At 33.9% G+C, this 15,670-nt stretch overlaps 1 protein-coding gene across 7 annotated transcripts in view; it reads right to left on the bottom strand.

Moving 5' to 3' along the window:
* dpr12 (defective proboscis extension response 12) overlaps nucleotides 1-13,804 on the bottom strand; it is a 508,475-nt gene extending 494,671 nt beyond the window's left edge. For 5 of the 7 annotated variants that reach the window (XM_073992338.1, XM_073992342.1, XM_073992339.1 and 2 more), the window contains exon 1: nucleotides 12,190-13,800. The gene's annotated coding sequence lies outside the window, so the exon portion shown is untranslated. Of the gene's footprint in view, nucleotides 1-12,189 lie in introns of all 7 variants that reach the window. The other 2 variants (XM_073992337.1, XM_073992340.1) reach the window with 1 other exon arrangement.
* Nucleotides 13,805-15,670: the final 1,866 nt, after the last annotated feature.

Here is a 15,670-nt window from a genome sequence, read left to right as displayed (position 1 = left end):
TTTTAATTAACTTTTCTTTTCTCAATTTTTAAATTTGTTTCAATTATGGTTTTCTCCTCCTTAGAATCTGTCTACTACCTTAAAACACTACATAGTCGTGTACATAAAATCAACGGGAATGGCATATTCTAATGAGTGAGGTTTCTATAAAGCCCGCCTTTCAGCATCTAGGCTAGAGTTATTAAACAACATCTTGGCCTACGGCAATGATAGGATCACGTCCTACTTACAAAAGTCCTTTGTACAAAGTTAATATCGTTCCACAAACGTAAAAACAATAAAAATACAGTCCATTGCGATTAGAAAAAAGACTTTCATATTGTGTTTTATTTTCTTCTAATTTCTTTCCATATTGCTACGCAAACACTCTTAAAATACCGTCCGTTCGCAAGGTACAGGTCGCTTTTATTGTCCAATTCAGTTTAAAAAAAGGGGAAGATCATTTTTAGCCATATAGCTCCCATATATATTTTCCTTCAAGTTGAGGTATTGTGCACCAAACACGAAATTCTCCCCAATTTTAATGAAAATTAGACAAACATTTTGATGAAATTTGGAAAATTAACCCAATTTGGTCGAGAAAAAATTTTGGCTAATTATATTGAATTCGTTGTTGTGTAGAGTATCATATAGTCAGCCACGCCCGATCCTTTGACCCTTTCCTTACTGGTTTTAAAAAATGTCTATCGTACTTTCTTCACATGTTAAAGGTTCATTCGTAATGTTTATCTAAAAGTGTTCCGGTACTCAAAAACTTGTAAAACTTTTCAAATTTATAATGGAAACTAGCAGACCCCGGTCCGCGTTGCTGGCCCGTCGTAATGAGTTTTAATGACAACTTTTTATCGACTTTATGCTTGACAATTCAAAAATTGGTATTTTCTACCTCACTTTTTCGCTCCATTGTCAAACCGAGAAGGATTTTTTTGTCTGTAGCCCTTCTTTTCTCTTACGGACATTGACGGATTTTTTTGCCAATTTATGCTTTTTAGGATTTATTATCGTCCATGTCCCTGTCTTTATCCTAAAGCGATCTAATTATAAAAGTTAAAAAAAATGGTTAAATCGAATTCTCCCGCTTATTGAGACTTATATGTTTTAGCTTTTCATGGCTGATGGACCGTTGATCCTCACCATTCAAGTAAATTTGTAAACATATAGTTTTTCTTGATCGGGGGCGCAACCACCGTTGTCTCGAAAACTAATTTGCAACCCGATGCACTCATAAGTTTAGCAAATATAGTGATTATAAAATAATAGGCCCCGAAATTCGTCTACAAATATATAGCATTTTGGACCACGGGACATTCCTGAACATTTTCTGAATATTAGGTTCAGAAGTTTTGGAAAAATAATGTTTTGAAAAGAGTGGGCGTGATGTGATCATCAGTTTTCAAGATATAACATATTAAAAAAAGTAGGCCTGGTCCGGTGTTTTGGCTCCAAATATGTACCTAGGGTGCACACAACTTCATTGCCTACCAACATTTATGCTGAAACCGATATAATCATACGTTTGGCTTATATGTATAGCGTTTAACAGAAAGGCATGGGGAAGGTACCCCACCTCTTCCGAAATTCATAAAATATACATCACAACGCAAACATTGAGCTTTTGTCGCAAATTTTGTGGAAATCCCTTCAGTTATGACTAGACTGCGGAATCCTATGCAAATGCATATATGGTTAGGATGGTCGTAGAGAAAATCTGATTAGACAGAAACTCGTTTTATTACAAAATAAAACGAATTAGGCCCAGAAATTTTTGCATATTTTGCATATTCTGCATATCGTGCATATTTTGACATATTTGTACATATCTGCATAAAAAGAGCATATGCAAAACCATATGCAAAAATATATTCAAAGAATTGTGGTCTAAATATCCTACCAAAATTGCTGAAATTTGGTATTAAGTCTTCGTTAGGGGTATGCAACTTTACAACTGAAATCTGTACGCATAGGTCCACGTCTTCATATAGGCCCCATAGAACGGTACCTACCGATATTCGGTAATTTGAAAGTTGTAGCTTCAATATCCCACCGAAATGACTGAAAATTGGTATTTAGTCTTCGTTGGGGGTATAAAACACTCCACCTGAAATTTGTCGGCATAGGTCGACGTCTTCATATAGCCCCCATAGAATGGGACCTCCCGATTTTCGGTATTTTGAAGGTTGTGGCCTCAATATTCCACCGAAATGACTAAAATGTGGCATTTGGGTTTCGTTGGGGGTATAAAACTTCCCACCAGAAATTTCTCGGTATAGGTCCACGTCTTCATATAGCCCTCATAGAACGGTACCTACCGATATTCGGTATTTTGAAAATTGTAGCCTTAATATCCCACCGAAATGACTGAAAATTGGTATTTAGTCTTCGTTGTGGGTATAAAACTTTCCACCTGAAATTTGTCGGTATAGGTCCACTTCTTCATGTAGCCCCCATAGAACAGTACCTCCCGATTTTCGGAATTTTGAAGGTTGTGGCCTTAATATTACACAGATATGGCTGAAATTTAGTACTTTGTCTTCATTTGCAGTATTAAACTTTCTCCCAGAATTTTTTCGGTATAGGTCCACGTCTCCATATAGCCCCCATAGAACGGTATCTCAGGATTTCTGGTATTTTGAAGGATGTGCCCTCAATATCCACCCTAAATGGCTGAAATTCGGTATTAAGTCTTCGTTGGGGGTATAAAACTTACCAACTGAAATTTATCGGTATTGGTCCAAGTCTTCATATAGCCCCCATAGAACGGTACCTCCCGAGTTCTGGTATTTTGACGGATGTGACCTCAATATCCCTCCAAAAAGGCTGAAATTCGGTATTAAGTCTTCGTTGGGGGTATAAAACTTTCCACCTAAAATTTGTCGCCTTAGGTTCAGGCCTTCATATAGCCCCCATATAACGATACCTCCCGATTTTCGGTATTTTGAAGGTTGTGGCTGTGGTTATACATTTCTCTATTTTATTGACTTGTCTGAAGAGAATTTTAAACAGAAAAATTGTACACATAGACATTTTTGTACCTATTATTGAAATATTTGTTGCATAAGAAAATATGTAAAATGCATAAATTTTGCATATGCAAAAATTTATGCATTTTGCATAATTTTGCATATGTCATATGTTTCGATTGCAATGTAATCAGAAGCCAAAAATATGCCCAGTCCCAAAATTTGACATGAATCGGACCAAAAATAGGGGTTGCATAAAATTCCGCTGTCTAGTTATGACATATTAAAAAAAAACAGGCGTGGTCGGGCCTATAGGCCCTAAAGAAGTACCTAGATTATAGATTAATCCGTCAATGTTTTATCCGATACATGCATAATTTTTGGAAATATAACGTTTTTTAAAAATATCGCATAGGGGAGGTACCCCGCTCCCTCTGGAATTCAATAAAATATGTAACCTGTTTTCGGTAGGCGTGGTAAACTTTTCTTTTCAAAAAACCTAAGTTGGGTTATGACAGCATTTGATTTTTATTCATAAAGGGAAGGTTTTTTTTTTTTTAATATGCCCCCTTCAAAATTCAAGAAAATATGCCCGTACATTCCCTGACATTTTCAGGAAAATCGGTTCAGTAGTTTTGTAGATGTAACATATTTTAAAAAGTGGGTGTGGTCAAGTCATTAGATTCTAAAACAGTGGGTAAGGTCTTCCGAAATAGATACATTCGTAATTATTGTAAATATAACATTTTTAAAAAAGTAGGGTATAGGGGAAGTACCCCGCCCCTTCCGCAATTCAATTGAATTTGTAGCCTATTTTAAGCGGGGGCCATACTTGTACATTTCCTGGCAATTTCAGGAAAATCGGTTCAGTAGTTCTTGTAGAAATGATAAAAATTGAAAATTGAAAAAAGTGGTCGTAAATTTTCTTTGCATAAAAAACCAAATCGGGTTATGGCGCACATTTTACAGAAAAAATTATCGAAATCGGTCCATCCGTTCTCAACTGATGCCATGACCAACGAACGACATTTGATTTTTATTTTTAAAGATTTAAAAGTTTAGACAAATCGCGATTTCCTTGAAAATTCCTACAGTAGTTTTGTAGATATAACCTAATTAGAAAGTGGGCGTGGTCGGATCTTAAGTCCCAAACTAAGTAGTAAGGTTGGATACACAATCGCCATTGACTCGCAAATAAATTCCGAAACCGATACATTCGTATTTGTTGCAAATATTGCATTTTTACAAAAATAGGGCATAGGGGAGGTACCCGCCTGATCCGAAAGTTTTATCGGGGACCAACCCTGTACATTCGCTGAAAGTTTCAGGAAAATCGATTCAGTAGTTTCGTAGATATAACATATTTAAAAAAGTGGGCGTTGTCCAGTCTTAATGTCCCAAATAAGCACGTAAGGTCGGAGACACAATCGCCATTGACTCGGAAATTAATTTTCAAAGCGATACATTTGTAATTGTTGCAAATATTGCATTTTTACAAAAATAGGGCATAGGGGAGGTACCCCGCCCGATCCGAAATTCAACCAAATATGTAGCCTATTTCAACCGGGGGCCATCACTCTACGTTCCCTGAAAATTTCAGGAAAATCTGTTGAGTAGTTTCGTAGATATCACATATTTATAAAAGTGGGCGGAAAAGTGGGCGTGGCCAATTTTTCTTTGCATAAAAACCTAAACTGGACTATGACTAACATTTCCACGAAAAATTATCCAAATCGCTCCAGCCGTTTTCAACTGATTCAATTACCAACAAACGACAATTGAATTTTATATATAAAGATTTCGAAAAAAGTAGATTCTTCCAGGTACTAGAACACACCTTGTATTGCATAATTATACAATGACTTACTGTTTGATCCGCTTCCAAGAAATACATATTTTCAGCAGAAGAATGTAAGACATTAGGAACAAAAATACTGTTGAGGAAAGAATAGCAACGTTTGCCGTCGGAAATGAATCTTTAATTTATATTTTCTACATATTTTTTTTTTCTAGAATTGTCAATTACCTTAACTTTAAGCAAATAAAACTTATCTATCTATCGATAATTGCCGGTGATTCTGTCGTAAACAAATTAGAGAATTTCACGTTTTAATGAAATAAAAAAAAAAAATTTAATTACATTCTTCAGTTGCAATTTATTTACTTCAATGAAAATTAATTTTTCATTCTAATGGAACAAGAATTGAATCCAGTAAATACATAAGATATTAGGACATTAGAAATCGCACATTCCAAATAAAGTAAAACCCTTTAATAATGTCAAAAATATAAAAACTGGGACATAAATATGTGGATACTTTAAAACTTCTCAATAATTATGCTAATTAAAATTTTATAATAAGTTATTTTTGGCCAAAATGTTTGTAACATACCGAAATAATGGAGCTAGTCCCACCTTTTATTACACCGATTATTGAATCAGGCACAAATGTCTTCCTTTTAAATTGTGTGTGTGAGAAAATTGACACACACCGACAGCAGAAGGGCCCCCTTTGATATTTGTGAAATGACTCGATTTCGAAAGAGTTGATAATTATATTTATATCCCGACTGAAACTTTTCATAAACATTTGAAAAAAAAACTTGCCTCGAAATATTGCATTCTTACTCTGACCTACTATCGCAATATACATAAATGGAGGGTTTGAAAGAATGGATCGTTCGTTTAGAGCTGAGGGTCACGATAAATGCAATTCTGAAAAGACCTATCTTCCGGTGGATCTTTAGGCTCCCATATCTTTTATTCTTCTGTTTTCTCATATACGGAATTACATTTTATCTTTAAATTTATGTTATTATTCTTATTTCATATTTAAATTTATATTATTTTCAGACATGACACAATACAGCGTTAGAAAGAAAAGGATTTCTGCTTTGAAACGATGAGGCGGAATAAATTTCCATTGATAATACCATGTTCATATCAGTACTTTAATTACGTTGTTCGCTCTCACAATTACGTTTACGAATTAACCCATTCATACGACATGATGAATACTTCATACCAACATAGTTCATATTCCATACATTTTGTTTGTTGATTTTAAAGGAAGTTCCAAACAAAATATATGCAAAATTAGTTGATATGAACTGAAAAATAATTTTCTTTCCTTCAAACAGCTATTTTATGTTATATTCTATTCTTTTCATTCGTGTTTTCTATTTTTTTTAAATTGTGATGTTTAATACATTTTTCAAATTTTCTATTTTAAAAATTAAAGACAGAGAGAAACATATCAAAATAACTTTTTGGTATACAGACTTTCAGGCAAGTATTTGATTTTAGTTTTTAGATTTGTACGCGAATTTTAAACAATCAACAAGAAATGCAATGAAAGAGAAGACAAAATTTACTATGCTTTGAATGTATACTTTTTACTTTTCATTCACGTTTTGCAGTTTTTCTAAAAATGTTGTTGTTTTTCATAAATTTTTAAATTTATATCAATAAACACTCCCATTTGTTAGAGATGGGACATATTTTGTCGTCGTTCGTTCATCGCTCTCAGAATTTTGTATGGAAAACGAAGTAATTAGTAAATAATATGGGCGCGAACAACGAATAGAGAGCGAATTATCGTCAGTATGAACAAGGCATAAAACGACTTGATTTTTAAAAAGTGAATGTTTATCCTTACAATTTTATACAATTTTGATGGAAAATTTCCACAAAAATGTTTAAATTATGTCTCCGAACATTGCATTTTCATAGAACCTCGACTATACGGTGATGGCTGAACTCATCTGGTCATAATTTCTTAACCTTACCGAATATCAAAATGCAAATGGAAGCGTTCGAAACAGAAGATCCTCTGTTTCTAGGGGTTGTGATAAGATTTATAGAGCTTTATAGAACAGTCCCCGATGTACGGTATTTTGAAGGTTGTGGCCTCAATATCCCACCGAAAAGGATGGTATTTACTCTTCGTTGGGGGTATAATACATTACACCTGAAATTTGTGTGAATAGGTCCACACCTTCATATAGTCCCCTCTCGGTATAGGCCATCTTTTTATTCCGCCTCCATAGAACAGTACTACCGATCTTCGTTATTTTGGCCACATTGTTTAAGCGGAATAACTGAAATTTGGTATTGACTTCGCTAAAACAAACCATTGAAGGTTTTTGAAGATTTTAGCCACATTTTTCCCAGAAGATGGAAAACTTACTAGTAAAAAACTATCCATATATTCAGGTTTAAGTCTAGGAGGTATTACCCAATTTTACGTATTTTAAGGTTTTTTTGTCAAATTTTCGAACCGAGGTTGCTCTAATTTAATATTGTGTGTTGCCAGAGGAGGGTATAAAAAGTTCGGCCTGGCCGAACTTAATGCATTTCTTAATTGTTTATTTGTGTTTTTATTTCGTGTGAAAAGAAATATGAGGAAAAATCAAATAACATTTCAAAATTTTGTCACATGGATTGAGAAAAAATTCCCATTCTCAAAGATACTAATCTGATTATAAGAAAAAAATCTTAAAAAGACGCTGCTCATTATATTGAGAAACATTGCTAATTTGTAACTTCCTACATACTATATAATTACTGACATCCAATAACTTTAGTGAAAAAGTTGCATATTTTCGCGGAAATTAAAAATACATTCAAAAAAGTTGGTTGATTGCAACAAGTTTTAATAATGTTCAATCTGTTTATACATCTTAAAAATATTTCCGAAATTTTGTGTGTGAAGAACTCGAAGCAGTGGACAAACATAGTCCATATTCGAACCTTATCTATATGTGGTAGATATATTAGGGAGTGTAAAGTATGGACCAAATCGGTCACTCCTTTCAAGAGTTATCGTGAGCACAATTTTTTGAACATTTTTAAACTTTTGTGGGGGAGGTACCTGAAGGAGTGGACCGATATAACCCATCTTCGAACTTAAACTAAGTTTGGGCAAAATATTACGAAGGCCAAATTTTAGACCGAATCGGCGGATCCGTTCGAAAGTTATCGTGCGCTCCAACCAGTACACATGGCGCCATATGGGGTTTTTAAACCTTTCGGACTATTTTCCCAGGAATTATGGACTTGCCCCTGATGAAACTTGTACCGTTGTATGGGGGGTAGTTAATACAAGTTGTTACAACAAAAATCAAAGAGATTCGAGAGCAGGTCCTAAACTGAACTCTTCTGAAATTTTGTGTAGGATGTACCTGGAGGAGTTGACAGATTCATCTAAGTCCTGTAGAAATTTCATGATGTGCAAAGTATTGACCAAATCGGTTACTCCCTTCAAGAGTTATCGTGCGCACAAATTTTCCGAACATTTTCGAACTTTTTTGGGGAGATTCCGAAAGGAGTGGACCGATATAACCCATCTTCGAACTTAAACTAAGTTTGGACAAAATATTACAAAGTCAAATTTTTGACCGAATCGGTTGATCCGTTCGAGAGTTATCGTGCGCTCCAGCCATCCAACCAGACAGACAAACGGACGGACATAGCTAAATCAACTCCAAATTGTATGAGACGAATTCGTCCAAACATACTTGGGTCTAAAACCATTATTTCGATGAGGCACATTTTGCCCGTATGAAGTCGTATATGCCCTCGTTAGCATAAATGCTGAGGGTATAGGAATATGTACGTAATCTAAACATCGCGAAAATACATATGAAATCAATACTATGCAAATCTGTTCAGCGGTTTAAATATTATAGCAAAAACAAAAATATATTCAGCAAATTTATAAAATTTTTGTAAGAAAAAATTATTTTCAAATTTATTTAGTGAGTTAGTTGAAGAAATTGTAGGAAAATATTTCGGAGCTATTCTTCAATTTTAGGTAATTTTTGCGCAAAAATCGCACATATATTATTGTAATTAATTCTCTAATACATGTTAACATCTTGCCAAAGATATGTAGGATATTTAAACAAATTTTGGGTTCATTTAAATGGGGAATAATCTAGAAATAAAACGGTATCGGGTTATATACATTTTGAAATGCATATAAATCGAGATATCCTCAAAATCACATTATGCACATACGTTTAACCAATACAACGTATTGTTTTCTTTTAATTTGTATACATTTATCGAGATTTTCTTTGGTGGCTAAGATGTATATCGTATGCAGTTTTATGTATGTACAAAGTGCATATACTTTTTATGCGCATCCGACTTCACTATCAACCATGAAAAAAATACATCGATCTAAATCTATTTCATTAAAATCCATCAACAATCGTGGATGTACATTCACAATATATTTTTGGGATAAATCGAATACAGCTCTCATAGCGGGACACGCAAAAACGTGTCGTTTTTTTAAACTAAAAAAAAAAACAATTCACAGAAAACGCGAATAAATCCGCGATATTTTCAAAAACATTTTTCGCAAATTTTCCAATATTCACGATCTATGATTTATATGATCTGGACCGTCAAAAAACTAAAATATCGCGGGGACCCTGCACAATCAAGAAGATATTGTAAATAATGTACTCAAAAAGTAGGTTTTTTTACCAAAATATCACATTAAATTTTGGCCTTTGGCAGTGGATTACTGTGATGCTGTCTGGGCTACATAGTCATTATACATATCAAATTATCTTCCAATGTTTGGTATTTAGAAATAGCCAAATGCGCGCTGCAATACAAAAATCCGGCTTCAAAATGTCAGCATCCATAAAAGGTAGATGCAGTGGAGATTTTAAAAAGTGATACATTAGAAGAATGTTCATTTTGTATTCTTCTGCTTTTACTTTGGGCAGATGTCCGTCATTCGAATGGTTTAACCAGCAATCGAATAACAATGTAAAAAACCTCCTTAGTTTCAACGTGTTTTTACCCATTTTTATTCCTTTACGCTTTCTTAAAAACACTTAATTGTATCCAGCAATAGTCATAGTTACTGGCAAACTACAGTAGTTCGCGTATTATAATAGTGCAAAACTTGGCTTCAAGGAAACTAAATTGTTTAACTTTACTCATATATAGAATTTGAATTTATAATATTTTTTAAGAAAAGCGTCTCATATTTATAACTATATATGCTATTTTCATGTATGTATATCTTAAAATAAGCGAGACAAGAAAGTTGTCGAAATGGACGAACATTGGTCGTTTTTAATTATTATCTTTAATGCTTATCTTTATAGTAATTTCAAATTTCCACAAAAAAATTAAAATTAAAAAAGAGGTCATCTTTTAGTTATTATATGAGACTGGAATTCACTTTTAAAATCAAAGTGGTGTATGGTATTAAATGGTCGGACCCGCCGACCAACTGAGTCAATAAACTCATCAAGTAATATTTTTGACCATTACGGTGATTAAATCTCCATACCATCGCATGCAATATATTTTCGAACGAACTGCATGAACGAGTTCGGTATACCTTCAATGAAATTATTTGCTTCAATAAAATCCTAAACAAGCTAATGGATACTTCTAATAATTTTTGTAGACTCCAAGCTTGGTCTTAACAGCAATGAGTTTGGGATCGTTTCAAAGCTCATACGGCTTTGCTTTATGAAATAACCTAATACATTTTCCTCGGTTAAAATATAAAAGAACCAGCCTGAACTGTGTAGTACCAAACGGATATTTAGGAAATTATACTGTATTTTTTCTTTTATATATTATTTATTTATTTGGTGTGCCTCCGTTGTTCAAGGGTAAACACACTTACCTTGAGCCGGAAAGCAATATCACATTTTCAATGGTAGCAAAAATATCCCTAACCTTAATAAATATGTCAGCCTATACCCAAATCAACTTATTTCACTCGTATATGCCGACGCTAAGGTTATCATGAGACCAGATCTGCAATGGCAATATTCACTTTTAAAAAGTGTAAGAGAATCAGACAAAGTGGGTCTGATATGGTTCTCCAGATATAAAGTAGCTTGAAACTCATTGATTTTGATTATTTTCAAAAAAAAAATACTGTAGTGGAATTCTGTAACTCATTTTTAGAGTTACCGACAAAAATCGATAAAATTAAAACGCTATATTATGAATGAAAAGAACAAATAAAACTTGACAACACTGTTGCTATCGGTTGTAAACTTACCGAAAAAATTCGTTAATTACCGAAATTATAAGCATTTTAATTTTACCGATATTTGTCGGTAACTCGAAAAATGAGTTACAGAATTCCACTACAGGGGCTCAATTCTGTTTCTACTTTTATAAAGGAACTGTCAAATGAAAAAAAGTATAAAGAAAATATTTTTCATTTCAAATTTTCATGGAACAAGAATCCAGCGCCAGAACTGCTCAGCATTTGTGACTGATTACCGGAACCTCTAAACAGACCAACAAGTCTGAAACAAACAAAAAGTGGTTAGACTATTGTTCGTAATACAAGTATTTTTTATAACCACGAGAAATGTTGATACAATTTCTCCCAGTCAATTTGTTATAACATTTACCTTTGACAAACAGGCTAAATAATAGGTTTGTCCTTGTACTTTCTCAGTAAATATTACTCAGTAACTTCTTTTTAGAGAGTAAAGCATTTTATACTCCTTCAAAGGAAAAAATTAAAAAAGTTAAAAGACAACATTCAGAAAAAATTTTCAATTTGATTAATATTTACGATTATGATATTTGGATATTTTAAACTTTTGACAACTGCCTAAAGCTACAAAATTTTACTGAACAAAATTCCTTCAGTAAAAATTATAAGTTCTCAGTAATAAAAATTTCAAAACAATTTTCTCAATTCATTCTCTTTTACTGAACATTTGTGTAAAAAAAACAACATTCAGTAATAATTTGTAATAATTATTACAAATTATCGAGTACGCAGACACACTTAATATTGTAATCAATTTTCAAAATTCGAATAGCCATCGCATTCTAAACTAACGGTTGCTACATTTCTCCAGACACCGTTCTAACATACAAACGCAAAGTTTGTCCATTCTTCACTGTTTTGGGAATAAATATATCCGAAAGGTTTATTTATATCGCATTATATCGAGAGGAATAACAACAAATACCACAACATACACTATGTTTTTCATTCTTTGGCTTGAATTTACACCCACTAACCTTTCGATGCTTGTAAATGTACTTTCATAATGAACTGTGTTTGCTAGCCAAACATTTGTAACGCACACAAATCCTTTTAAAATAAGTGTGTGTGTGCCCTCGCGTCAAAAGGAATTACAAACGGACACCATATAGGTATGTATGTCTGTTAAAATACAACGCGATTTCATGTTCCGGCTGTTGTTATTTTACCTTGTTAGGCGCCCTTGCTTTGCTTGCCCCTTCGTTTATTTACTCCTTGATGTAAAAGTAGTAATACAATGTTGTTTGTTTGTAGACTTCAGATATGCATACATGTGCGTATGTATTTATGCATGTATGCGAAACTTTGTTCTGGGGACTTTTTAAGTGTGTGCTCACGTCCATGAATATATCCAAATGTTTTTTATGATGATGATAGACTTAAATGCGTGGTAGACTCGCATCAGCAACTACAACGACAACATTTACACTTTCACTTCACTAACACAGAGAAAAACAAAAACGGAAAACATTTCCACGTTGCTTTTGTTTTTATTGCTGCTGTTATTTTTTTATTCTTGACAAAAGCTTTTGCGCTAAGGCAATTTTTATTTCACTTTTTTGTTTTGCTTTGTTTTATCACTTGGTGGATGATTGTATAGGTGCCTCCGCATAGGCTGCATAGTTATGCTTAGACAACATTAATTCGACGGCCCCGAAAGATGTTGTTGCAGTTGATGTTTTATTTGCTATTGTCGTTGTTTGTTATTGTGTTGAATATCCTCAAGCACTTTGACGTTTTGTCTTTATGTTTGCAGAACTTTTGCAACACAATTGTTTCCTACTTTCACTTTTTGTTGTCGTTTTTTTTTTTTGTCATAGGCATCAAACACTACTCACACATGTTTACAACATTACAACAACAACAGCGCTATATTCCACTTTCACTTTTATTTAGTGCGTGCCCCAGCTTCTTATGGGTTGTAACAATAATAATAGTTGTTTTTGATAGCGACAGCTTAAGGCTCTAACACTGATTTCCACTTTTTCTTTTTATTTCATGTAGTTATGACTTTTGGCTGATGAAGGGGGAGAGAGAGGCTTTTTGTGTTTTATTTAGTTTGAGTATTCAAAGAAGACTTAGTTAGGATTGGCTTTGATTTGTTAGCAGGAGTTTTTGGCCTTGCAGCATTATTTGTTCAGCCGTTCAACCATTGATAAAAGCACGACACGGATTTGTTTTTATGAACTTTGCTGGCAAACTTCTTTTATGCGGCAAAACTTGTGCGACACACATAAACAAGTTTGTAAAAGGACATTTATATAGCTATGCTATAAGAGGATATGCCAGTGATAAATCAGACTAACATGTCTGTTTTGTGGGTTTTTTTAAATGCAGATATAACTTTAGAAGATTGGTTCACAAAAAATTATTTTTCCAATTACTTTCAATTACAATTCTTATTCAATAAACTTTCCACTTAGAATTGATTTGCACAAATTGTGCATTCAATATTATTTTTCAACGATAACATTCGATGTAAGTAGTTACACTTTGCCATGTGCTCAGTGCTCCATGACAATTTTCATATTTGGAACACACAATAAATGTTGGACAATGAGTATTTTTGGTAATGTGACCGTTGACTTTGCTTTGTTCGATATTTGCTCCGCTTGTCGGATATCCGTTTTGATGTTTTTTTTTTTTGCTTCTTTGCCAATTTGTAAACAAATCGTTGCGTTCGTATAACTTTGTTTAGAACAGCTTTCACCGAATATTCACCGTAGACTAGAGCAGCCTGGCTGGTGCACGCCCGTACAACGTTAAAGTTACGGAATGTCAGACACAAACTTCAGCATGTGTGCATAGTCATCGTAGAAACTTTACACAACCAGAGAGACTAAGAGAACAGATGCATTGCGCATAATCCTAAATAAAAGCTTTCGGAATAATTCGGTGTAAACATCCTTACACTCCTGTAATAGCAACCACATATTCAACTCCGCATAACAGAGAGGTTCAGTCATAAAAACCCTGTCATTTTTACAAAAACAGATGCTAAAACTACGCCTGCTCACTTCATTGGTTTCCAGGCTGGAATGGTTACACATTGGTAAAGAGTTCTCTTCGTTGTCAGACGAGCACTCTTAACGTGTGCATTATTCTCCTTGTATCCCTGTGACCTTATTATCAGCTTGCAAACATTTCATTCCAAATGATATCGTCGTCATCATCCATGTCGAATAAAAGTTGTCGTAGGTCTTCCCTGCCATTATTTATACTCTCTTCTTCTCTTTGGCAAGGAAAAAGTGGCTTCGAATCCTATATTTTTACATCACATGGATGCGCGTATGTCTGCACGCGTTTATTTGTGTGTGTGCGTGAAACCTACTAACTTAATTTAACTTGATGCTTATACTTTCTTACCACTTGTTCGTCATTTGTTTTTCTGGTATTTCTCTGACCTGTTTTTTTTGCTTTGTTTTTGTTTTGCTCAGAACAACAAGAGAAGACAGCGGGAGTTTTTTTATTATTGTTGTTGGTGGTGGTGGTTCGTTGAGTAAGTTAACATTTTGATAAAAGTGTCGCCTTTTTTCCTTTTTCAGCACTTTATAGCTCCCGGTGTTACACATACTTGCATGCTTACATATGTATGTATGCATGTATGTAAGTATATACATCGATTGTTGTATGCTCCTGCAAATATCACACGCACCAGACACTCGTACATTTTTATACATCAAAGTTGTTCTTAATACTTCGCACCTTTAAGCGTTTTTCAGGAAAAATAGTCGATTTATTTTTTCTCTTTCTTAGCGTTAACTTTCGTCATCGGGTTTCATGGACCATTTTTTAGCATCGATAGAGTTTTTGTTGTTGTTCTTTTTTATTCCCTTTCGTTAGCCATACCGAAACTCAGCCTCATTGCTATGCAATCAAATTCGCAGTCGTTGTGTAAATAGACGTACAAACAAATACATATACCCACACATAGTTCAATTTGTGAATTGGATGTGGGTCTGTATTGAGGTTTGTTCCAGGTGCTGTGTGTTAATGACATGTTTGTGGTCCATTGAAAGTGAATACAGGAAGAAGACAAAACGAACAAAGATTTCAGCAACAATTTATGGCTTCTTTAGTGTGAACTCTTGACCAGAGTTCATCTGCTTCATTGAATTTGATGTGGATTTAAATGGATTTCCAAAAGAAGATCTGTGTTATTAAGGTTAGATAATTTCGCAATTTTCATTAATTTACTTTAATATTACTATATCTATATATCTAAGCACTCCATTTTGTCGGATTGTGTCTTCGCGATAGGTAAGATCAAACAAGATCAAATATAAGTCTTACTATAGTTATGTTGTTAATGTCGTGTAATATACGTCTTAACTTTTTGGCATGGCCGAAACTGCAAGGGTTTCTTTAATGAGTGGACCAAGTGTATGGATTCGATTCGCAGGCTAAATAACATTAAACTTTTTCAACAGTGGCAAAAATCCCTCAGCGTATTTTTGGCTTACATTTCCCAAGTATGTTTCAACCATGTACAACTTCTCTACAAGATGTTTAGTAAGACACGTCGTTAGTACTTTGGCAGTTTTGTTGAGATGTGTTTAACTTTTTATTGATAAAGTAATTCAGCTTAATCTGAGCTTTGTTGTTTTAAATCTTAAAGTAAACAACATGTGAACAAAATTGTCAAAGCGA

Source organism: Musca autumnalis, unplaced genomic scaffold (genome assembly GCF_047663935.1).
Source record: "Musca autumnalis isolate F117 unplaced genomic scaffold, ASM4766393v1 scaffold_5, whole genome shotgun sequence".
Taxonomy (NCBI): Eukaryota; Metazoa; Arthropoda; class Insecta; order Diptera; family Muscidae; genus Musca; species Musca autumnalis.
This window is presented reverse-complemented; position numbering and strand designations above follow the sequence as displayed.